At 41.8% G+C, this 24,664-nt stretch overlaps 1 protein-coding gene and 1 pseudogene across 1 annotated transcript in view; one reads left to right on the top strand and one right to left on the bottom strand.

The window, feature by feature from the left end:
• ST6GALNAC5 (ST6 N-acetylgalactosaminide alpha-2,6-sialyltransferase 5) overlaps nucleotides 1–24,664 on the bottom strand; it is a 217,176-nt gene that overhangs the window by 119,266 nt on the left and 73,246 nt on the right. The gene's annotated exons all lie outside the window — the stretch shown is intronic.
• LOC114110800 (transcription initiation factor TFIID subunit 9-like) lies at nucleotides 4,508–5,202 on the top strand (annotated as a pseudogene).

Raw genomic sequence — 24,664 nt, 5'->3', positions numbered from 1 at the left:
CACAAGAATTTTGTAAAAATTAGTGAAAGCATTCTGTGAGGACCAATTTGCTATATGAAATTAACAACAAAAAATATTGCATGTTTGTATTAGTAGTAGTGTTAGTATTTTATTATTTCTAAAGTGTGTACTGCCATCACATCAATAAAATTCACAATAAGCTTAAGCATGTACACATTTACATTTTAAAAGGGAGATGGGGGTTCAGGATAGGGGGGACCCATGTATAACTGCGGCTAATTCACGTTGATGTATGGCAAAAACCATCACAATATTGTAAAGTAGTTCAGTTCAGTTACTCAGTCATGTCTGACTCTTTGAGACCCCATGGACTGCAGCACACCAGGCTTCCCTGTCTATTGTGAACTCCCAGAGCTTGATCAAACTCATGTCCATTAAGTCAGTGATGCCATCCAAGCATCTCATCCTCTGTTATCCCTTCTCCTCTGGTCTTCAATCCTTCTCAGCATCAGGGTCTTTTCAAATGAGTCAACTCTTCACATCAGGTGGCCAAAGTACTGGAGTTTCAACTTCAACATCAGTCCTTCCAATGAATATATAGGACTGATTTCCTTTAGAATGGACTGGTTGGATCTCCTTGCAGTCCAAGGGACTCTCAAGAGTCTTCTCCAACACCACAGTTCAAAAGAATCAATCCTTTAGTGCTCAGCTTTCTTTATAGTCTGACTCTCACATCCATCCATGACTGAAAAACCATAGCTTTGACTAGACAGCATTACTTTGTCGGTAATGTCTCTGCTTTTTAATATGCTGCCTAGGTTGTCATAGCTTTTCTTTCAAGGAGCAAGCATCTTTTAATTTCATGGCTGCAGTCACCATCTGATATTTCTCCTGGCAATCTTGATTCCAGCTTGTGCTTCATCCATCCTGGCATTCTGCATGATGCACACTGCATATAACTTGAATAAGTAGGGTGACAATATACAGCCTTGACATACTCCTTTTCTAATTTGGAACCAGTTTGTTGTTCCATGTCCAGTTCTAACTGTTGCTTCTTAAAGTGCATACAGATTTTTCAGGAGGCAGGTGAGGTGGCTGGTATTCCCATCCCTTTAAGAATTTTCCACAATTCATTGTGATCCACAAAGTCAAAGGGTTTGGTGTAGTCAATAAAACAGAAGTAAATGTTTTCTGGAACTCTCCTGATTTTTTGATGATCCAACAGATATTGGCAATTTGATCTCTGGTTCCTCTGCCTTTTATAAAAGTAATTATTACTCAATTAAAACTAATTATCAAAAATTATATTAAAAAGAGAGAGAGCTAGTGTGTAAACATTTCCTGACATAACACTATTTATTTACGGGCATAAGTCCAATCCTCTCTCTTTGTTCTTACTTCAGTGGAGAAATCACCACTCCCCTTTAAAGCACAGATATAGGTTAATCGTGCCACATAAGGCTTTTACCTTTTGCTTGTGTTCTGTTTCTGGGAGACTGATATGACCCCTGTGTGTTCAGATTTGTGTGCTCAGAATCTGTGACCTTCTACCACTGTAAACCCTGTTGACTCTGCAGGAAGATGCTTTAGTTTCTCCTATGAAGAGACCTTTAGAGTGGGCTGGGTAAGTTCCACTTTGCTTTCAGCTTAGATTCCAAATTTACAAGTTTTCTAGTGGTTTTTCCATTTCTTTTGGTATAAAAAAATCTGAAAGCAAGATTTCTTTCTAGCAGATGGTTCATGAGATTAGTCACTTTGGGTCTTTACCTACTAAATGTTTTACAATCACTGTCCCTTGGCTGTGACAAATACTGGCCCAAGATCAACATCCCAGCTGATTTGCTGTTTGGTTCCATGTAGTATAGTTAGACTTTCAGGCTCAGTGCTTCTGCTTATTCTGGAAAGTCCTTCATCCCAATTCCAGTGCCCAGCATCCTTTCTTTTACTGAGGATTCAGTTCAGCCACCTCCTCCCTTGTCTTTCCTTTCCAAATGCATTCAATATGGAAAAATACACATCCTTTTCTCTGAATCCCCCCAGAATGTAGCCAAACCTTTCTTCTGACATCTTCTCCCTCATATTGCTGTCGCATATTCTGTGGCTTATGTCACAGGTTCCTATTATCTCCTTAAGGACAAGGCTCTTTCTTAATTTATTTCTAAATTTCACCTTGGTGGCTAGTTTAATGCCTGTGCATGGTAAAGACTATAAATGATAATGAAGAGAAAAAATAGATCTAAGATATATAAAATGACTATCTCAGTGCCTGGCTAATGGTAGCTGCTCAATAAATGGTGTATGTATGTGTATAAAATACACATATAACATAAATATGTGGTATATATTATTACCATTGCTGGCACTACCATTATTGTTGTTGTTTAGCTGCTGACTCATGTCTGACCCTTCCAAGTCCCATGGACTGTAGCCCACCAGGCTTCTCTGTCCTTGGAATTTCCCAGGCAGGAATACTGGAGTGGGTTGACATTTTCTTCTCCAGGGGATCTTTCCAACCCAGGGATCAAACACTTGTCTTCTGCCTTGGCAGGCGGGTTCTTTACCACTGAGCTATCAGGGAAGCCCAGCACTATCATTGCCATATGACTATTACTGATAAAGATTCAGATTTCAGTGAAAGCATCTATGAATTTTCTAGCGCAGTGTAGGGTAAGAGCTGGGGCCTGTAAGTCAGGAGTTAAAAGATGCTAGTTTTCATCTCATTTCTCCCCAATGTTCATGGCCTTGGGGTAATCAACCTCCTTGAGCTCAGTTCCTTCAAGTGCAAAATATGTTTGTGAATGCGAGAAGGTTGAGCCTCTTAGAAGCACTAAGGTCTGTACCTCCACAATATCACATGTTAAGTTCCCTTGGGTGAGCTGGGCTTTCGGGGACAGGCAGCACCCTCACCAATGGGCTAAACCCTCACCAGTGGGCTAAGGACGCTTTGGCAAAGTGTTTTGGTGATGTGCAGAGATCCCCCAACATTCCACTTGTTGATTTTACTGGCTGGATAAGGACTATTTCCTTCTTCAGTTTGTGATCATGGTGAGAATTTGAAAGTCGTTGAAAATAAGAAATCAACTCCAAAGAGTTTTGGAGGTGACGTATCTAATCGTTTTTCTCTTGGCAAGTTACTGTGGGGGAATGCCTCTCAAGTGGATCACTCTGATGACAAGGCACTGATGCCTCCTCCCTGCTGACCCCATGTGACACAGGCCTGGGGACCTCAGTTATAGAGGCAGGAACACAGAAGCCCGGAACGATCATGGGTCACAGCTGTGAGATGCCTGTCTAGTCCAAGCATTTGATCTCACACATGAGGAAACTGGAGATCGGAGGGACCAAAGGACTCCTTCAAGGTCACAGAGCTAGTTAGTGAAAGAACTTGGAAGCGCACCTCCTAGGGTCCCAGCTCACAGCTTCTGCTCCCACTCCAGTCCCTCTCACCGTGGGCCAGCATCACGGCTGGCAAGGAGCATCTCTGATGCCAAAGTGAGATCCAAACAGACACACAATGTCTTCTCCCCTGCTCTCCCAGTTCTCAAAATCTGACTGTTGGAGAGAGTTGAAGTTGGCTTTGGGAAAAACTAATTCTGATTCTTAACTCCCATGAGAACAGTGAAGATTTTTGCCTTTAATGTACATGCCATCCCATCCTGGACGTGATTAGTAGGGAGCGGTAAGTAACTGGTGCCTCAGAGGCCCTCTTTCTTTTCCGGCTGAGCACTGACCCAGGAACACCCCTCAGGATGTGGCTTACAAGAAATGGCGGATATGTTTCCTGGAATATATCTGTCTAGACTCAGATGGCAGCTGCTAGGCCATGAGCTCTAGAGAAGAAGCAGTCCAAGCATCAACCTGGCACAAGGCCTGGTAGATGGAAGACATTCAGTACGTTGGTTGGATGAGTCCAAAAACTGTCACTTATGCTGGTGACCACAATGTCACAGGATATTCAGTAGAATACGAAATGGCTCAGTAATAGTTGCCCTTTAACAAATGAAGATGAGGTTGAAAATGAATCATCTGAGCTTATGGTTCTTGATATGTTTTTGGAGTAAGGAAATCAGACATATACTTTTTCAGAATCACTGTAGTGGAAATAGTTACACGGGTGGAAGGGAAGGAGAGTAAGAAGTATATTCTTATTTATCATCTTATTTAACTAGTGTTAGCATATATTCTTATTTTAATAGTTTTCTTTCTCTCTTTTCTCACTTATTAGCAACTCAGGATGACCTGGACTTTCTGACACTGGAATCTGGCACCATTCTGTAATTCTGTGCTCTGGAGCTTGATATGAGAGCTAAGGCTCTCATTCACTCTCTCTCTCATCAAAAACATTGGCAACAAAAGCGAAAATAGCCAAGTGGAACTACATCAAACTAAAAAATCTTCTGCAGAGTAAGGAAAACAATCCTATCTCCCATCTCATTGTCTTTTTTCCTACTGAAACTTTTCATCCGCACTATTTCCTTCTGAATTACATAACCTTATGAATTGGAGAAGGAAATGGCAACCTACTCCAGTACTTTTGCCTGGAAAATCCCATGGATAGAGAAGCAAACGTGCAGATTAATTCTGGGTCTTCATGTCCTGTTCTTAGCTGACATAAATGAAGGAAATGCAGGAAAAGAAGATACCAATTAAATCATTTACCTCTCCTCTCCCAAGAGATTTTTAAATTCGATATTGCAAGGCAAAGAATCAAACTCCCTTGCCATTGACCAAGTCATAGTAAAGCCCTAGATTTCTACCTGGGAGATATTGCTTGACTGCTCAGAATTATAGATTTAGGTCTCTACAAAAAAAGTCATCTATTTCTGGAAGAAGAAGAATAGTTCCTCAGTTAAGTGTTGGTTCAGTTATGAGCTGACCAAGTACTCCCACATACCATGTCTGTGTCAGCTAAAGCAGGGACTCCAGTGTCCCTCACAGGGCAAAGGTTCACAGTACAGATATCCGCTTCATAATCCCCAGCTGTAAAGCATCAATTCCTGCAATGGCAGTCATTCAGAATGTTGTAATTAAACCATCATTAATTAGGTCCTAAAACATTCTTATTACCACTAATGTGGTGTCATCACCAAAACACTGCCAAGGAATCATCAAATGCACTGAAAACAAAATGTGAAGATGATGATGATGACTATAATAGTTTGTAACCCAGCCTTGATGCAGGTAACATGCATACTTGGTTTTGAATCCACTGTACTGAGATTAAACATGCATGCTGCATGTTTCCAAGCAATGTTTTAGAAAGATAGCATTTAATGAGTATATAAGGTTACCATATTTTTCAATTAAAAAAAATACCAACTGAGTTTCAGACTACAACATCTGAAATAAAAAACTAATTGTCTTCTTGAAAAAATAAAGTTGCGGATTAACTTGAAATAGCCATTGAAATAAATGTCTGGGTCCAAGATGGAGCTACTCCTGCCTGGTATGCCAGGTCAGCAAACTAATACAGGTAACTTTCAAGTCCCGAGCAAAGTTTCATTTGACCAGAAACATAGTGTATCCTGTCAACCAATCCCCACATGCCAAGCCAGTTCAGGGTTCTATATGTATATCCTTTTTCCTTATTCATTTTCTCTTCTTTATTTCTTATTCTTTATCCTATAAAAGCATCCTGCCTTCCAGCCCATTATGAAGTTCTCTGGACCCTGGCAAATGGAGACTGCTTCCTTCATGAAGTGTTAAATAAAGTTTGTTGGTATCATCTAAATTGTCTTTAATTATTTTAAGAGAGCTTAACCTCTACTTATTTCCTGCCACATGATAGAGAAAATACGTTTTTAAAGCTACAAGATAGAGTTTCTAAGTCAGAATTATTTATATTATAATCAACCTAGATATATAATATATTATTCATCCTAAACGTCAGTTAACATCTAATAAAAAAGGCAAATTCATTTTTCTGGAATTGAGCTGCAGATGAATAGATAAGAAAGCTGTGGTACATATACACAATGGAATATTACTCAGCCATTAAAAAGAATTCATTTGAATCAGTTCTAATGAGGTGGATGAAACTGGAGCCTGTTATACAGAGTGAAGTAAGCCAGAAAGAAAAACACCAGTACAGTATTTAATGCATATATATGGAATTTAGAAAGATGGTAACGATAACCCTAGATGCGAGACAGCAAAAGAGACACAGATGTATAGAACAGTCTTTTGGACTCTGTGGGAGAGCGCGAGCGTGGGATGATTTGGGAGAAGAGAACTTAAACCTGTATATTATCATATGTGAAACAAATCGCCAATCCAGGTTCGATGCGTGAGACAGGGTGCTCGGGGCTGGTGCACTGGGATGATCCAGAGCGATGGGATGAGGAGGGAGGTGGGAGGGGGTTTCAGGATGGGGAACACATGTACACCTGTGGCAGATTCATGTCAATGTATGGCAAAACCACTACAGTATTATAGAGTAATTAGCCTCCAATAAAATAAATAAATTTATATTTTAAAAAAGGCAAATTCAGGAATTCTGCATATGATTTCATTTTTACTCTCATTACTCTCTTGCTAATAAATGTGTGTGTGTGTGTGTGCGCACGTTCAGTTGTGTCCGACATTTTGTGACTCCATGGACTGTAGCCTGCCAGGCTTCTCTCTCCATGGGATTATTCTCGCAAGACTACTGGAGTGGGTTGTCATTTCCTTCTCTAGGAGATCTTCCTGACCCAGGGAATGAATGCAGGTCTCCTTTGTCTTCTGAATTGGCAGGAGACAATTCTTTACTACTGAGCATCTGCGAAGCTCTGTTGCTAATAAATACAGCTATGAATTTTAATTGTTCCCCAGGTTAGAATCATGGATAATTGAGTAAGCAAAACTGTGTCTGAGTTTGGATCAATATTCTATAGGCCTAGAATTTCATAAGCAGAACTGGACTCAGCTAGCACTTCAGAAACCAGATCCCCCCAAAACTGAGTTCCCCTGACAAGTATGATTAACCTCTCTATCCAAAACCTAATTGCCTTTCTTGTCTGGCTCCTGCTCCCCTCAGGATTGATAAGCATCAAAGAAAAAGGGGGATTGAAATTGAACAGGACTCTGTGAGTCCCTCCCATGTACAAAAGTCCCTGTGTATCCTCCACTTTTTCTTGTTTGTAGAAAAAGATTCTACTCTCCTATACCTTCCCTGAGTTTCAAACAGCAGACTCAAATGGTTAGTAATTGGAGAAATGATGATATGCAGAAACAAAGGAAAAGCAATTAAGAAAGATAGCTTGAACAATAGCTCAGTGACAGTCTTCCTCAAGGAATATAGACAGTAATCAGATGCATACCTTTGAGCTGTTATGCAGAAACTAAGACCCCTGACTAAGCACAGGATGGTGCTTATATACTGACCTCAGTCTGGTTGGAACCTGAAAGTTGATGATTGAGATTCCTGAAATACCACCTTGTCACCTAACCACCACCACCCAATCAAAGGAAATGCATGCACCCTGCAACCCTCACTCCAAATATTGCATTTTAAAACCCTTCCCTGAAAACCACAGGGGAGTTTGGGTCTTTTGAGCATGAGCTACCTGTTCTCCTTGCTTGGTGCACTGCAAATAGACACTGTACTTGCCTTCACTGCAACTTTGTGTCAGTTGATTGGTTATGCTGGGTAGCAGGCAGGTGAACCCAAGTTTAATTCACTAACACTTCCACACACTAATTCATATCTACTTAATTTTGTAATTTGGTAGGAGACCAACCTATCCATTCAGGGATAGGCATACCCATTTGAAAATAGTTGTTAACATGTTCAGAAAAATGTATGTTTGCTTATCCTTATGTACATCAAATGCATCATTAAATTTAGACACAAAAATGAAAAATCCGAAGTCACTTAAATTCCTAGGTAAAGTCATTTAAAATATTAAAACTAAACAACTTATACTTTTTATCATCCACAAACCATTCTGGCTCACTCTTGCAAAAAAGCTCATAAGGCAATTGGGGTTGGAGGCATTTTTCTTCTTTAACTCTTCCAAGTGCAGCTTTGAATTAGCATGTTCAATAAAGCAAGTAACACTTCCCCTTGATTGCTTGAAACCATTCTTGACCCTCATTTCATTCTAGTTGGAGGTAATTACTTGCTGCTAATGCAAAGTGCTAAAGACAGCCTTAAATTCTGTTGAATTATTATGTAGACTGGGAATCAGACCTCTCCATTTTTTCTCTTAAAACAGCACCATAACTCTAATTTCTACTTTGTCAGACTCAAAAGTCAACCTATTTTGAGTGAAAACTTTTTACTTAAAATAAGATATTGATCTTGGACCTGGTGGGAGAAACGGGTGAAATTCTTTGGAAATGAAGTCAAGAGTGAATGTCAGTAATAGGAGAGGTAAGGTATATACTTTCAGGATCTAATATACATCAGCTCTTATCCTTTTTTTTTTTTTTTCCAAATCTGGGTACTGAAAATACAAGACTATGTAGGCAATCTAAGTAGCAACTCCAGATATAACCAGAGTCACTGGATAATTTTGTTGTTTTATCTGACTTTAGATGAAAACTCTGAATATCAACTCATTTAAATTCAAATCAATCATTGCTGTATACTAAGAAGTCATCTCTGGATTAATAGTATTTACGGTAAAATGGAACAGGGTTTCTCTCTGCCACATTCCTGGAATCAATAAAAAAAACAACAGTAAAAGGCATTTTTTTCTGTGAATACCTAAATGACTTCATAACCATTACTCCACTCAAGAAAAATGATTCTTATAGCACAGTGAGGGGGAGAGAATGCTTGGCTTCTATTAAGACTAATGGAGATTGGGATGCAAAGTTCACTGTCAGGAAAGAAGCAGTTGCCACGATCCTGGAGAACTGGAGGAAAATTTACTAGTTAGTTCTTCCTAAACCAAGAAGCTTGTTGTTTTACTCTCCTTCCTTCATGAAAAGTAAAGCACAGGATCATATATATACCTAACAAGGGTAAATGAAATATCTTCCAAAATTAAAAAAGATGACAAATGCGATAACATAACCTTAAATATATGGGGTTGTGCGTTCTTTACTTTAAAATGTAAGTCTACAAAATGTTGAAAACATCACACTTGAAAAACTGGGACTGGCAGGAGATGATTTATCGACTTCGTTCCTCCGGAGAGGGCAGGGCCCAAGCGCATTTCCTGTGGCATTTCTACTATTTTCCACTTTTTAAAATTATGCTTCTGGTCTAATCAAAATACTACTTTGACACAGACTTTTTAATCTTCCTTTTTTTCTTCCACAAAATCACCTCAGGTACCACAAATCCACTTTATTGGAAACCATAATCTTGTACTTAAAGAACAACTCAGTGTTAACCCCAGGCCCTCTGGACACCTTTAATCAGGTTTAGGTGAGTCCTGAAATCTTAGAATGCCTGATGGGGCTCGAGTCAGTAAGAAGGATTTTACAGACCCTCTCTGTGTAGGGCCCACACCCCAGCCACTTTACCCTGTGACTGGCATGGCCCTGGCACTTCTGCTGAGTTAGAAGAGTATCCAGCCAGTCCCGGTTTCCCAGGAGAACCACTCCAACCCGGGCCCAAGCTGCCCAGCATCCCCAAGGCAGGAGCAGCACCATCTGTCTTGAGCTTCCAGGTCTCTCTCTTTTTTTTTTTTTTTCAGTATCATCAGATGTTCACTTAAGTTGGTTTTCCTCAATTTGCTAAGCTTCAAATACAAGGAAAAGACAATTTTTCCTCAGGTGAATTCTGGGGAGAAAAAGCTATAACTTCAGATCCAATGCTGATCTGAAAACAAATGCTGAGGAAGACAAACTAGGGGAGAGGAGCAGAGAGCAATTTTCAAGGAAAATCAGCATCATTAGGCTGATGCTAAAATCTCCTGTGAACCTTAAAGCCTGCCCTTAATGAAGGAAGCTGCTTTCTAGGGAATGTGCTAGCTTACACCCACAAATGAATTCATTTGGAAGGCTGGTTTTTCAATTTACAGTTCACTCATTCATTCATTTGTTGGTCAGTGAGTACATATTGGATACTCGTATTTGCCAGACTCTGTGTAAGGCCCTGGGGATACACAGCAAGCAAATGGACAAAAATCCCTACCTCCGTGTGGCTCACATTCTCATGGGTGAAGAGGGGTTTCAAAATAAACAATCAGAGGAATAAGTAAAGAAAGACAGAAGGGGGGAAATTTAATTTATTCTTGGTACATTAAATACTTTTTATACTCAGCCTTTTGGGCTTGTAAGTAAACAAAAATTCTCTGCTAAACAAAGCTTTCTATTTTTCATAATGAATATCACATTTCTTAGCTCCAGATTACCTTGACCCATAAACTATTTGCTGTGAAAGTGACCCAGTAGTCATCTATTTCTCCCTTTTAAAAAACGAAAGCAATTGCAGGGGAATTGTTGCTAGTGTTTTCAGACAGAACCAGAACACATTTACATCTAGATTTCTGGCACCCTATATCAGGGGGAGCACTTGTGCATCCTACCAGGATGAAAACTCTCACCTTGGGCAGCCTTAGGGTCAGAGAAGCAGCAGCGGGGACGCACAGGACTCCTTGCTTTTGATCCATCTACACTCAAAACTCTTGTTTTCCTCAGCACATGACCACTAAATGAATTACCTGCTGGGCACCCACAATCCTCCTGTTGCACCCTACATGTGCAAACTCACACCCTACTTTTGTTAAAGAACACAATAGTCAGGTATACTCCAGAGAAAGTCCACACCATTTGAAATGTGTATGACCGGAATCTTGGCAGCCAACATGTCTTTGTATTTTAGAACTGGTTTCCATGAGCTAGATGTAATATCTTGGCACAACAATGAATTAAAAGCACTAATTATATACTAAGACATCAGGGGAAAGAAAAAAAAACTTACAGTTAAATTCTCATGTTACTTGTGTCTGATTACTCATGGCTGGAATTAGATAGCCTCCTCCCTAACCTACTGGAACAGCGGTCCCCAATCTTTTTGGCACCAGGGACCTGTTTTGAGGAAGACAATTTTTCCACAGACTGGGGCAGGAAGGGGGATGGTTTGGGGATGGTTTAAGCATATTATAATTATTATGCACTTTATTTCTATTCTTATTATATCAGCTCCACCTCAGATCACCAGATATCAGATCCTGGAGATTGGGGACTCCTGTGCTAGAAAGAGTTGTGGTGTTGAGGGAACCTGGGCTTAGAAGTACTTCAGGACTGCCTGCTGTAGGTACTGTTATTATGTTGATGATAATGTGAATTTCTCAGCATGGGAAATTATATGACACAAAGACAAAATCAGATTTATTTTAGAAGGAGCTGTCAAGTGACTTCACTGAATGCTGCCTGTTACATGTTCAGTGCAAACCACTGAGTACACTATATATTTAAAAGGAACAGAGGTAGTAAGTATCTAAGCGGCTTGTGTGCTACAAGAAATTACACAATGTCTTACCCATCACCGAAGCTCACAGAGTTGATAATCCTGACATGTGGTCAGCCACAGCTTCTGTATTTTGCCTCCAACTGCTACTTAACTAAAGTTGTGCCCAGTAATGACAAGTTTTAGTTAATACTCACAATAACAATGCTAATTTTTTGAGGCTCCAAAAAAGTTTTCAGTGAATCTCTGCAAGCATAACTAAGCTCTAGCCATCCAGTGAAACCAGCTATGATTGTCAGACCTACGCTTTTTGTGTTTGTGTTTTATTTTTGTTATGAACCCCAAAAGACAGGTGGCAGAAAGGTGAGGAGCCAGAGAAGGCAAAACGGGTGCACTCCAAGGCTTGTAACGTAGCTTGGCATGAAGGCAAAAGGTGTTTGCAGCTGCCACTGCGGTATGGACCTTATCATCCTTTTTGTTGAACTTGACTGAGACGAGGGAGTTAGAAGAGCCGTGCTGTGGGTATCGCAGACCTTTCCCAGCTGTGGCAAAGGACCGGATTTTAATTCCCAGTTCACTGCTCACTATGTAACTTGCCCAAGTTATTCTATTTCTAAGGATCTCAAGTTTCATCACCCTGAAGGGGCCAGATGACATCGCTTCTAAGGTCCCCTCCTTTTAATACACATTTTAAATAGTCTGTCATAAAAAGCACAGTAACATGAGTTTGTGTGAGCTGAGGTTTATTAATTTTTTTGTATGTACAAGCACCACATTGTGCTCCGTTACATCAGTCTTATTTATTTATGAAGGCTTGGAGATTCTCCCCTAAGATGGCAGAGGAATAGGACTGGAGACCACTTTCTCTGCAACAAATTCATCAAAAGATCATTTGAATGCTGAGCAAATACCGCAGAACAACTTCTGAACTCTGGCGGAGGACACCAGGCACCCAGAAAGGCAGCCCATTGTCTTTGAGAGGAGGTAGGACAAAATATAAAAAATAAAAAGAGAGACAAAAGAGTTAGGGACGGAGACTCATCCTGGGGAGGGAATCGTGAAAGAGAAGTTTCTAAACAGCAGGAAACCCTCTACTGGTGGATCTGCGGGGAGTTTAGGAATCTCAGAGGGCAACATAACCTGGAGGAAAAAATAAATAAAACCCACAGATTATGCACCTAACTGCAACTCCCAGCAGAGAAGCAGCCCAGACGCTAGCGTCCACCACCAGCAAGTGGGGGCTGCATTGCTTAGGGGAAGGACCAGGCTTGAATTCCCGGAGGACAATCTGAGGGAGATAATGTGAGAGAGCAACCCAAACTGTGGGATAGGCAGAGAGAGAGCGAGAGAGAAAATAAAAGAGAGAGAGAGGAGAGAGAGAGAAAACTTTCCCACAAAGAGCTCTAACCTAAGGCACTGACAGGCTGCTCACAGAACAAAGGACTGAGGAATAGGTACCAGAGGAGAGCTAGCTGACAGTGGGCCGGCCCATCCCCCGCCAGAGGCAGGGAGGCAGGTGGGTGCCAGCCAGAGCTGGAAGGCAAGGGGCAAACTCGGCCCCAGAGGTGGCTGCTGCTGCTGCTGCTAAGTTGCTTCAGTCGTGTCCAACTCTGTGCAACCCCATAGACGACAGCCCACCAGGCTCCGCCGTCCCTGGGATTCTCCAGGCAAGAACACTGGAGTGGGTTGCCATTTCCTTCTTCAATGCGTGAAAGTGAAAGTGAAAGTGCCATTAGACGGCAGCCTCTACCAAACTGCGAGCAGGCTCCCAGTTGCTAACCAAGTCTTCCTGGGATCCTGCCATCTGCCAGGAGGGTCACAGCCAGAGGAGGCACACGGCACACTTGAGATGGTGCTCCCGCTGCACACCCAGGAAACCGAGTGGCTGGGACTGGGGAGGTGATAAGATGCACCGCCAAACTGGGAGAGTGCACTCGGCAAGCACCTGGTCGCCTGAACTGCTCGGACCTGGGAAGGGCACAAAATGCAGGCCCAACTGAGTCTGCGCCTTTGTGGAGTACCCAATTTCCTGAACCTGAGCAGCGTAGATCTGGGAAGTGCACCTAATCCAGGGCCTGCCTTAGACAGCTTCCCTGCAGAGCAACCTGGAGCCTGAGCAGTGTAGACCGGGAAAGCACACAGGCAGTGAGTGGGGGCAAACCCATTGTGGCCTAGAAACTGCGTGCACTCCCCACATATGCCAGTGATATTTGTTTGCAGTGTTCCTCCCTCCCCACAGCACAATTGAACAAGTGAGCCTAAGCAAATGACCACCTTCACCCCCTTATGTCGGGGCGGAAGTTAGACACTGAAGAGACTTGCAAACAGAGGAAGCCAAAATAAACAGAGGGAACCACTCTGGAAGTGACAGGCGCAACAGATTAAAACCCTGTAGTTAGCACTGGCTACACTGGAAGGGACCTACAGACCTTGAGAAGAAAATGCAAGCTGGAACAAGGAACTATCTGAAGCTGAACTGACCACACACTGCCTTCAACAGCTCCAGAGAAATTCCTAGATATATTTTACTATTATCATTTTTAAATTTTTTAAATTAAAAAAAATTTTAAGTTCTTTATTACTCCTTTAATCTTCATTTTTAAAACCTACTATTACCCTGCAAAAAAAGATCCTATTTTAAAGGCAAATTTCATATTTTTTAATAACGTTTGTGATTTTTTTTTTAAGATTGTATTTTTGAGAGTCTAACCTCTACTCTAGATTTTTAATCTTTACTTTTTGGTATTTGTTATCAATTCTGTACCTTTGAGAATCTAATCTTCAGTACCCATTTTTACTTAGAAGTGTGATTACTGGCTTGATTGCTCTCTCCCCTTTTGACCCTCCTTTTTCTCCCTCAGGTCACCTCTATCTCCTCCCTCTCTTTCTCTTCTCTACTTAACTCTGTGAATCTCTTTGTGACTTCCGGGCTGTGGAGAACACTTAGGGAACTGATTACTGGCTAGACCTGTCTCTTTCCTTTTGACTCCCCTCCTGGTCACCTCTATCTCCCTCCTCCCTCTTCTCTTCTCTATGGAACTCCGTGAACCTCTCTGGGTGTTCCAGACTGTGGAGAGCAAACAGGGAACTGATTACTGGCTAGACTGCTCTCCCCGCTTTTGATTCCCCCTCTTCTCCTCCTGGTCACCTCTATCTCCCTCCTCCCTCTTCTCTTCTCTATGTAACTCTGTGAGTCTCTTTGGGTGTCCCCCACTGTAGAGAATCTTTTCACCATTAACCTAGATGTTTTATCATCGGTGCTATGGATAGAGAATTCTTGAGGCTACTGTAAGAATAAGACTGAAAGCCACAGGCAGGAGGCTTGAATCCAAAACTTGAGAACATGAGAAAACTCCTGACTCCAGGCAACATTAATCGACAAGAGCTCATCCAAAAGCCTCCATACCTACACTGAAACCAAGCTCCACCCAAGAGCCAACAAGTTTCAGAGCAAGACACATCAAGCTAATTCTCCAACAACACAGGAACATAACCCTGAGCACAAAAATACAGGCAGCCAAAAGTCACACCAAACCCACAGACACCTAAAAACTCAGTATTGGGCACTTCCTTGCACTACAGAGAGAAGAGATCCAGTTCCATCCACCAGAACACCAACTCAAGCTTCCCTAACCAGGAAACCTTGACAAGCCACTCGTCCAACCCCACCCACAGGGAGGAACCTCCACAATAAACAGGAACCACAAACTTCCAGCATACAGAAAGGCAGCTCCAAACACAGCAACCTAAACAAGAGGAAAAGGCAGAGAAATATTCAGCAGGTAAAGGAACATGATAAAAGCCCACCAAACCAAACAAAAGAGGAGGAGTAGGGAGTCTACCTATTCATGAAGACTTCAGGGCCTAATAATCATAACAATACTGACAACAACTAGCATTTATTGAACACCTACTTCATGCCAGGTTTTATACTAATGGGTTGACTTTACCTGAACTCAGAAACCCCTCCTCTCTAATAGGTGGTCACCATGGCCACGTCTTCTGTATCTTGTCTCCAACTGCTATTTAAATTAGAGCCGTGCCTAGTAATAGCAATTGTAACCCAATACTCATAGTTAAATTGCTAGTTCTATTACATGCCTCAAATATAAGTTTTAGTGAACTATACATGTGTAACTAACCTACAACTCAGTGAAACTGATTGTGGGTGCAAGTCTTATGATTTCTGAGTTGTACATGCATTTGCATGTACATAATTAAGTAATCACAGTGGCACTATGAAAGTGGTACTCAGATTATTCTCATTTTCAGATAAGGAAATGGAGAGGTTAATTAACTTAAGTGAAGTCATTCAGCAGGTAGGTGGCAGTCAAATCCCAGAGTCTTCCATTCCCTGGAATATAAATTCCATGATGGTAGCAACCATGTCTGTCTCATTTGCCTCTGCCTCTGTAGTGCCTACAGCAGGATCTGACATACAGCAGGTGATCAATAAATACATGGGGAATGAGTGAAGAGTTAACTCTTATCCCTTTCTCTCACCCACACTGCCAGATACATCACAGAGTCAGCCCTCCCAATGATCTTGTAAGAGACAGCAAGGAAGGCCCTAGTGGTGAGCGCAGGCAGATTAGCATCATTTCTTTCATCTCTGCTCCTGGAAAATCAAGTGAAGCTGTGCATATTTTGCTGGCCTTAAGCCCCTTCCTTTTGCACAAAGGATGATAGAACTGTGGAGTATTTGTGTCAGGGAGCCCAAGTGGATAAGCCTGCTTCCCTTGACCTTTGCTCTGGAAATGGCATTCCCATTGACAGTGGGTCCTGATTTTGCAAGGAAAAGTCAGCTGGTTGATTAGTTGTATGAGTGACCATCTCTTGTAGGAGTTCTGATTAGTTTTCATCATGCCTCTGCCTTTGGACCATGAATAAGATTGTCTCGCTTTTCTACCACCAAAACTGGTTACCTGTTAATAGAGTTCCAGCCCTAACAGAAGAGAAATGAGAAGGGAGATGGCTTGAGTGTCCCAGCGGCACTCAACCTGCTATCACTAGTGCCGAGCAGGGCCACTCATCCCTTAAGTGTTGACAGAGCATCCCTGAGATAAAGTGGGCACCGCAGCTGAAGCCACGAGTGCTCAGAGTGCAGCCACGTCCATCCAGAACACAAGAAAGCAAAGGCAGCCTCCTGGAGGAAGGACTTGCTCCCACTTGAAAACATCCAGCTCTGTGGAATCCAAGAGGATTGATTATTTAGTAAATATTTCATCAGGAACATCAGCTGTGGAATTTGGATGCTTAAGTGTTGCAGATAATTAAATGTAAATAATTAAAAATTAATAATGTTTGAAATGTTAAGCATAATGAGGCAGCTGATATCATATAAGAAGGAGTCCACTCATCCTGAAGATTCCCTGGCCGCCTTCAGGGCTGGGTCACAGCAGAGATGGCTTGTGTCAGTTCCTGATAGTTCCCGGATGCAGCACTTCACTCCAACTTGGCAAAAGACACTCACTACCAGCAGCTGTCTTCTGGTCCACACCACTGTAGTATGCAGATCTTTCCAAAGGCTCTATCCAGAGCTGTTACTGGGGCGTGTGTGAGCGGGGGCAGGGGAGAGCCTGTAAACTTACTGCCAGAAATCACACTTGCAGTCAGAAGGTGCTAGAACTGAAACAAAGATGAATCCACATTTGTTTAGTGAATTATGTAATGGAAATAAGCTCCCTGGAGAGTTGTTCCATTTAGTCTTTTCTCTTGCTCTCGCTCTCTCATCTTCAATCATTTCCCTATTCCTCCCTGGTAGCTACTTCTCTTCATTCTAAAAATAATATGCTCAAGTGTTCCTCCTCGTACAAAGAGAATTCTCTCAACGTGTCTCCCTGTAAAAGCCTCTCCTCTCTCCTTTCTTTCCTCATCAAATTTCTTGAAAGAGTGTAGCACATTCCCTCCTCCCTCTTAACCTGACCCTGCCATCACCACACCACACACAAACTGCTCCCAGCAGTTACTGATGCTGTACTGCCCCATAAATCTAATGCTCTCTCTTTTTAAAAATCGTTTTAAAATGTATTCATTTCTTTATTTTTCTGGCTGCACTGGGTCTTGGTTGCTGTGTGTGGGTTTTCTCTAGTTGTGGGACATGGGGGTCTATTTTCAGTACACAGGCTTCTTATTGAGGTGGCTTCTCTTGTTGCAGAGAAGAGCTCTAGGGCGTGTGGGCTCAGTAGCTTTGGCACATGGGTTTAGTTGCTCTGCAGCATGTAGAATATTCCTAGACCAGGGATCAAACCCATGTCCCCTGTATTGGCAGGTGGATTCTTAATCACTGGGCCATCAGGGAAGCCTCAATGCTCTATTAAGACTTCTCCACAGCATCTTATACTTGCAACTCTATTTTTCTGAAATCATTTTCTCCTGATGCTCCATCTACCTCTCTGGTGACCGCTGTTTAGTTCCTGGCCTGCCCTCAAAGGTGAGCTTTCCCCCTACATTCTTTTCTTCTCTATACAAGGGCCTGCAAATGCAAGTCCAACAGAGAGAAAGCTAGAAACATAAACTCGTGAAATAGATGGGATAGGAGAGGTATAAGACAATAGGGAGTGGTGCGATCTGCGGTAAATGGATATTGTGTACCCTCATGTTAAAGGCATTCAAATTGGAATAAAGTCATTTTGCTCTCTTCAATGGCCTTACCAAGAGCAAGGAATTATAAGCATAAATATTAATGGTCAGGTAGAAAGAAAGAACGGAGAAGGCAATGGCACCCCACTCCAGTACTCTTGCCGGGAAAATCCCATGGATGGAGGAGCCTGGTAGGCTGAAGTCCATGAGGTCGCTAAGACACGACTGAGCAACTTCACTTTCAGTTTTCACTTTCATGCATTGGAGAAGGAAATGGCAACCCAATCCAGGGTTCTTGCCTGGAGAATCCCAGGGACGGCGGAGCCTGGTGGGCTGCCGTCTATGGGGTCGCACAGAGTCGGACATGACTGAAGTGACTTAGCAGCAGCAGCAGCAGCAGCAGAAAGAAAGTGAAGTTGCTCAGTCGTGTCCAACTCTTTGCGACCCCATGGACTGTAGCCTCCCAGGGTCCTCCGTCCAAGGGATTCTCCAGGCAAGAATACTGGAGTGGGTTGCCATTTCCTTCTCCAGGGATCTTCCCTACCCAGGGATTGAACCCGGGTCTCCTGTATTGCGGGCAGATGCTTTAACCTCTGAGCCACCAGAGGTTAGACAATGGTCAGGTAGGACAGAGGAGAAAAGGCATGTTTCTTTTATGTTCTTCTCTGGTAAAGTTGGGACTGATATCAGTATCAGGGATGGTTGCTGTTGGTTTTCTATTGGGTTTTCTTGTCATGGGACACAAAGAAGTAACAGCAACTGAACGCAAAGGACACTTCTTCCTCACACCACCTTCTATCAAGCTAGCAACCATTCTCTTTAAAAAAAAAATATTGGGGGTTTAAAAGAATTGATGCTTTTGAACTGTGGTGTTGGAGAAGACTCTTGAGAGTCCCTTGGGGACTCTCCAACCAGTAGTCCAACAAGGGAGATCCAGCCAGTCCATCCTAAAGGAGATCAGTCCTGGGTGTTCATTGGAAGGACTGATGTTGAAACTGAAACTCCAATACTTTGGCCACCTGATGCGAAGAGCTGACTCATTTGAAAAGACCCTGATGCTGGGAAAGATTGAGGGCAGGAGAAGGGGATGATGCAGGATGAGATGGTTGGATGGCATTACTGACACAATGGACACGGGTTTGGGTAAACTTCGGGAGTTGGTGATGGACAGGGAGGCCTGGCGTGCTGCGGTTCATGGGGTCACAAAGAGTCGGACACGACTGAGCGACTGAACTGAACTGAACATGGTTTTAGACTAGGAATGAAGGAAAATATTTGCAAATTATTCAGCAGATAAGAGGTTAATATCCAAAATATATAAGGCACTCATACAACTCGATAGCAAAAAAACCCGAAACAATCCAGTTAAGAAATGGGCAGAGAAAATGAATAGGCGTTTTTTGTTTTTGTTTTTCCAGAGAAGATTTACAAGTGCTCACAGTCACATGCAAAAGTGCTCAACATCACTGATCAGGGAAATGCAAATCAAAATCACAAATTATCACCTCACACCTGTCAGAATGACTGTCATCCAAAGGACAAGAAATAACAAGTGTTGGTGAGAATGCGGAGAAAACAAAACACTTGTGCACTGTTGGTGGGAATGTAAGCTAGTGCAACCACTACTGGAAACAGTGTCAAAGTTCCTTAAATATTGTTTTGGTATTTATTTGGTAAACAAAATTTCCGGATTTTCCAGCAATCCTACTTCTGGGCATATAGCCAGAGGAAATAAAACTAGGATATCACAGAGATAACCACATTCCCATGTTCACTGTAGCATTATTCACATTAGCCAAGGTATGGAAACAGCCTAAATGTCCATCAACAGATGAATGGATAAATATTATATGGAATATATACACAGTGATCTTCCCTGGTGGCTCAGAGGTTAAAGCGTCTGCCTCCAATACGGGAGACCTGGGTTTGATCCCTGGGTCGGGAAGATTCCCCTGGAGAAGGAAATGGCAATCCACTCCAGAATTCTTGCCTGGAGAATCCCATGGATGGAGAAGCCTGGTAGGCTATAGTCCATGGGGTCGAAAAGAGTTGGACATGACTGAGCGACTTCACTTCACTTCATATACACAGTGGAACATTATTCAACCATGAGAAAGGAAATCCTGCCATTTGCAACAGCATGGATAGAACTTGAGGGTATTATGCTACGTGAAATAAGACAGAGAAAAAGAAATACTGCATAATGTCACTTATAAGTGAAATCTTGAAAAAAATAAAGCCAAGCTCTTATAAACAGAGAGTGGAAAAGTGGTTGCCATGGGCTGGGTGGTGGTGGTTGGGGAAACAAGAAATAGCTTGTAAAAGGGTATAAATTTTTAGCTGTAAGATCTATAAGATTTGAGGCTCTAAGGTAAAACATAGTGACTAGGGACTTCTCTGGTAGTCCAGTAGTTAAGACTCTATACTTCCAATGCAGGGGATGTGTGTTCTGTCCCTGATTGGGAAACTGAGATCCCACATGCTGTGCTAAGGTTCCCCATGTGCCAGGAGCCAAAAACAAATAAGCAAACAAAACCCAAAACAAATGAAGAAAGAAGTGGTTACATTTAGGACTTCCCTGGTGGCAAAGTGGATAGGAATCTGCCCGCCAGTACAGGGGACACAGGTTTGATCCCTGGTCCAGGTAAATTACACATGCCGCAGAGCAACTGAGCCCGTGTACCACGTCTAAGCCTATGTGCCATAACTGCTGAAGCCCACACACCACAACTACTGAGTGAACGGGCTGCAGCTAATGAAGCCCTTGTTCCTAGAGCCTGTGCTCCACCAGAGAAGCCACCGCAATGAGAAGCCTGTGCGCCACAAGGATGAGTAGTCCCTGCTCACTGCAGTTAGAGAAAGCCCATGCACAGCAATGCAGACCCACTGCAGCCCCAAAGAAAACAAATACTAAACCATAGTGACTGTAGCTAATAACAATGTATTGTATAACTGAAATTTGCTAAGACAGTAAAACTTACATATTCTCATAAAAAAAAATTATGGGAAGTGTAGTATGGTTTTTAACTATGCTGGTAATTTAATAAGATTATTATTTTTTTTTAAATTAACATCCTGGTTACAAACTTAAGGGTTTTGAGCGATTTGCCTCTTTCCTAATCCCCGCCCCACCCACCCCCCGACCAAATTCCTATTATTTTAGTGTGTGAATTTGCAAAACTGGTCTTTCAGAAAATCTTTTACTGTCAAATCATCAAAAACAATAATCAAACAGAAATGACAAACAAAACCAAAAATAACCTGCAGGCTAGTGTAGGACCTCTGCTCTACAACCCCTCCTAGAGTGAGCTTAATCTCTTTTTTTGCTTCTATTAACTCCTGCTATGTTGCTTATCCCCAGTACAGGCCATCTCTAGAGAGGGAGATGATATTTGATGGTCTACAAAACGTCTCAATGTGGCATCTTCAAGGAATGTGTCCAGAATGAGCCTCTTACTGCTTTCCTTGACAACACCCCCAGCCTCGCCAACAGTCACACAGGCACACACACAGGCTCAACTTCCTGTTGTAAGTTGGATTGTGACTTCAGACTCAGTTTTGAGTCTCTAGTCTTACCCGTCTTTCAGTCAGTGGGTCACAAAGTCCTATCAATTTTACTTTGGTTTTTTTTGTGTGTTTTTTCTTTTCTTTTCTTTACAATTGAAGTATAGCTGATTTTCAATGTTGTGTTAGTTTCTGGTGTACAGCAAAGTGATTTAGTTATACATACACATACATCTTTTTTTTTTTTTAAAGATTTTTTAGCACAGGCAACTATACTCAATATTTTGTAATAAATAAGGGGAAAAATCAATTCTCACTTTGAAATAGATTTTACATTCCACGTTTTGCACTCAATTCTGCTCTCACTTCCCTCATTGAAGATTTCATCTTTTGCCTGAAGAAATCCACTGTTTCTCTGACTCCATCCCTTCTTTGCACCAATGTGTATTTCACACTGAGGTTTCAGACAGACTGAGAGATGGGAGACGAAATAAGCTCGGCTTTCAGAATCAGCCTTAACTCTTCACGGGCCTTTCTGAAGGGAATGAGTTATGGGGATAAGTGTTATTTTTCAGCTAAATTGGAGAAGAAAAAAGCCAGACAATATCCTGAGAATCAACTAGATTTGATGGCTGTCAACAGTGAATGAGCCTGATTTTCTGAGCATCTGGCACTTAGATGGTGGTTGGGAGACATTTGCTGAATGAAGCTTGGGACACATGACACTGGTGCCTTGGGAACCTGGAAACGGCCTGCCCACCTCCCCTGCATCAGTTCGATTTTGGATTCTATCTTAAAATCCTTCTATCAGCAAAGAGAAAGGAGGACCCGTCTCGTATTAAGTCAGAGGATGTTTATTCTCCTTCCTGAGAGAATAAACACTGGACTGAATTTGGAGGATCTCCTGTATGTTGGAGGTGCCAGAGAACTGATGATGGAGTATGGGCATGACTTTGTCAACAAGGGGATACTTTCTTTTCTAGTCATACCTTCTGCTTCTACCCAAAGGAAGCTCTCTGAGCCTGAAAGTGTTCAAGCATTAATTAATTATGCTTAGTAAGAAGTTCTAAATTTTGTCTTCCTCTATGACTTTCAAATTTCCATTTGAAATGGTTATCTGAAACAAATTTCTCTACTTCAGGATTCACTCGCTAACTTCCAAGTGAAAGTGAAAGTGAAGTCGCTCAGTCGTGTCCGACTCTTTGCGACCCCATGGACTGTAGCCTCCCAGGGTCCTCCATCCATGGGATTTTCCAGGCAAGAATACTGGAGTGGGTTGCCATTTCTTTCTCCAGGAGATCTTCCCAACCCAGGGATTGAACCTGGGTCTCCTGCATTGCAGGCAGATGCTGTACTGTCAGAGCCACCAGGGAACTTCCAATTACCTGACTGTTAATGAATAAGCTTCCCACCTAGCATGGAAATTTTTTCATAACAGGGCCCTACTTACCTGTCCACCTTCAGCCCTCAACTCATTTACATAAGGACTGGCTGGAACCCACTGAGCCCTATGCTGTTTTTGGAACATATCCTATGTGTACCCTTTTTCTGCTTTTGCTTAGTTTTCCCCTTCTATCTGGAATGTCTTCACTTGGCTCCACCCATCATCCTTTGAGGTTCAGATTAATTATTTCTTCCTGCAGACCTTCCCAGTCCCTGAGCCCCCAACCCCCTTTAAAACTGGATATGAAGCCTTTTCTTATAAGTCCTAAATTACATAGGAATTCAACCAATAATTATACCAATAAGTATACTACATGGCCCTTCCAATACTTACTGGATCATTTCAGACTAGAGTTCATTTTTTAAAATTTATTATCTGTGTTAATTACTTGATACTGACCATGATGTCATAATCAATTCTGCATCGCACTGGACAACAAAATACCATATTCAATTCTTAGACATGATTCCCTGTCTCCTTTGCAGTTCCTCTTCTCTAGAACTATTTATTGAATCTTCTCAGGGTTCTATTCTGAATTCTTCTAATATCATATGTTTTGTTACTTATTTCTATGGACTTAGATAATATTTACCTATTTACAACTTCCAAATATGCATCTTCAGTTTCAATTTTCATCTGGACTTCAAGCTCGTATAGCTAAGAGCCAGCTCAGACATCTAAGACTCAGCAACTACAACTGCATTCTTGAACGTCTCTAAATCTAGGAAGGGGAAGAAAAGAGGAATCATTTTTTAAAAAGAAGATAACCCCTATTTAAAAAGAAGACTTTTCCAATGGTCCTAGAATCCCCTGCTTCTAAAAGGGCCTTGGAATCATCCAGTCCATGTCCTCATTTGCAGAAGAAAACTCACATCTTGTACAAAGTCCAATGTTCTTTCCACTACAACACCATGTAACCTCTTCTATGGGCCTTAGAAAGATCTTTAGTAGCCAAGATTCATTATCAGTAGCTCAACAATTAATGTAATTTCAAAGATAAAACATAAACCTGAAAATAAATCTCCCAGATTTACTCCATTTGGGCAATCTCGCAAATACTATTTAATTACCTTATCATGATACTCTCTAAGGGTTGACCTCACAATGGGAACTAATGCAAAGAAAGGCTTCCTTCTCCCTCAGACTCCAACAGCACATGCACATAACGTCTCAAATGAAAAACATCCTGCAGGGAAACTTTGCTAGTAACCTTTCCTCCAAGGGGAAACGCTCATTCCTAAGTAGACACAGGCCAACATATTTGGTGTGTGTTTTCCTTACTCTGTTTTAGAGTATGAACAATGAACTAAACTGCAAGTTTGGTTCTTACTTCGATTGAAGGTAGATCTGTTGCTTCAAATAAAATACAATGAATCAGATATTTGCTTTAAAGATTTGGGTATCAACAAAATAAAGAAAGCGATAGACTGGGACAGTGTTTACAGTACATATGACAAAGGTGTAAAAGCTTATTAACATAATGAGCTTCAAGTTAATGTAAAATGGTAAGATCCTGCAAGTGTCAATGAACAAGTCACAAAAGAAAATCGTATATGAACAAATATATATGCAAAACTTTTAACCCAACTAGAGGCTTTTATTGACTTCTTTTTTTTAAAATTAAGGATGTTTTTTATGTCTGCAGAAGACAACCTTCTTATCACACTAGAGTGAAGTTCAGAGTGCTTGTGGAAAGTGAAAAGTTGTTCAGTAGTGTCTGATTCTTTGCAACCTCATGGACTGTAGCTTGCCAGGCTCCTCTGTCCATAGAGCTCTCCAGGCAAGAATACTGGAGTGTGAAGCCTATCCCTTCTCCAGGGGAT

Source organism: Ovis aries, chromosome 1 (assembly GCF_016772045.2).
Source record: "Ovis aries strain OAR_USU_Benz2616 breed Rambouillet chromosome 1, ARS-UI_Ramb_v3.0, whole genome shotgun sequence".
NCBI lineage: Eukaryota > Metazoa > Chordata > Mammalia > Artiodactyla > Bovidae > Ovis > Ovis aries.
Note: the sequence above shows the minus strand (reverse complement) of the source record. Positions and strands in the feature narration are given on the sequence as shown.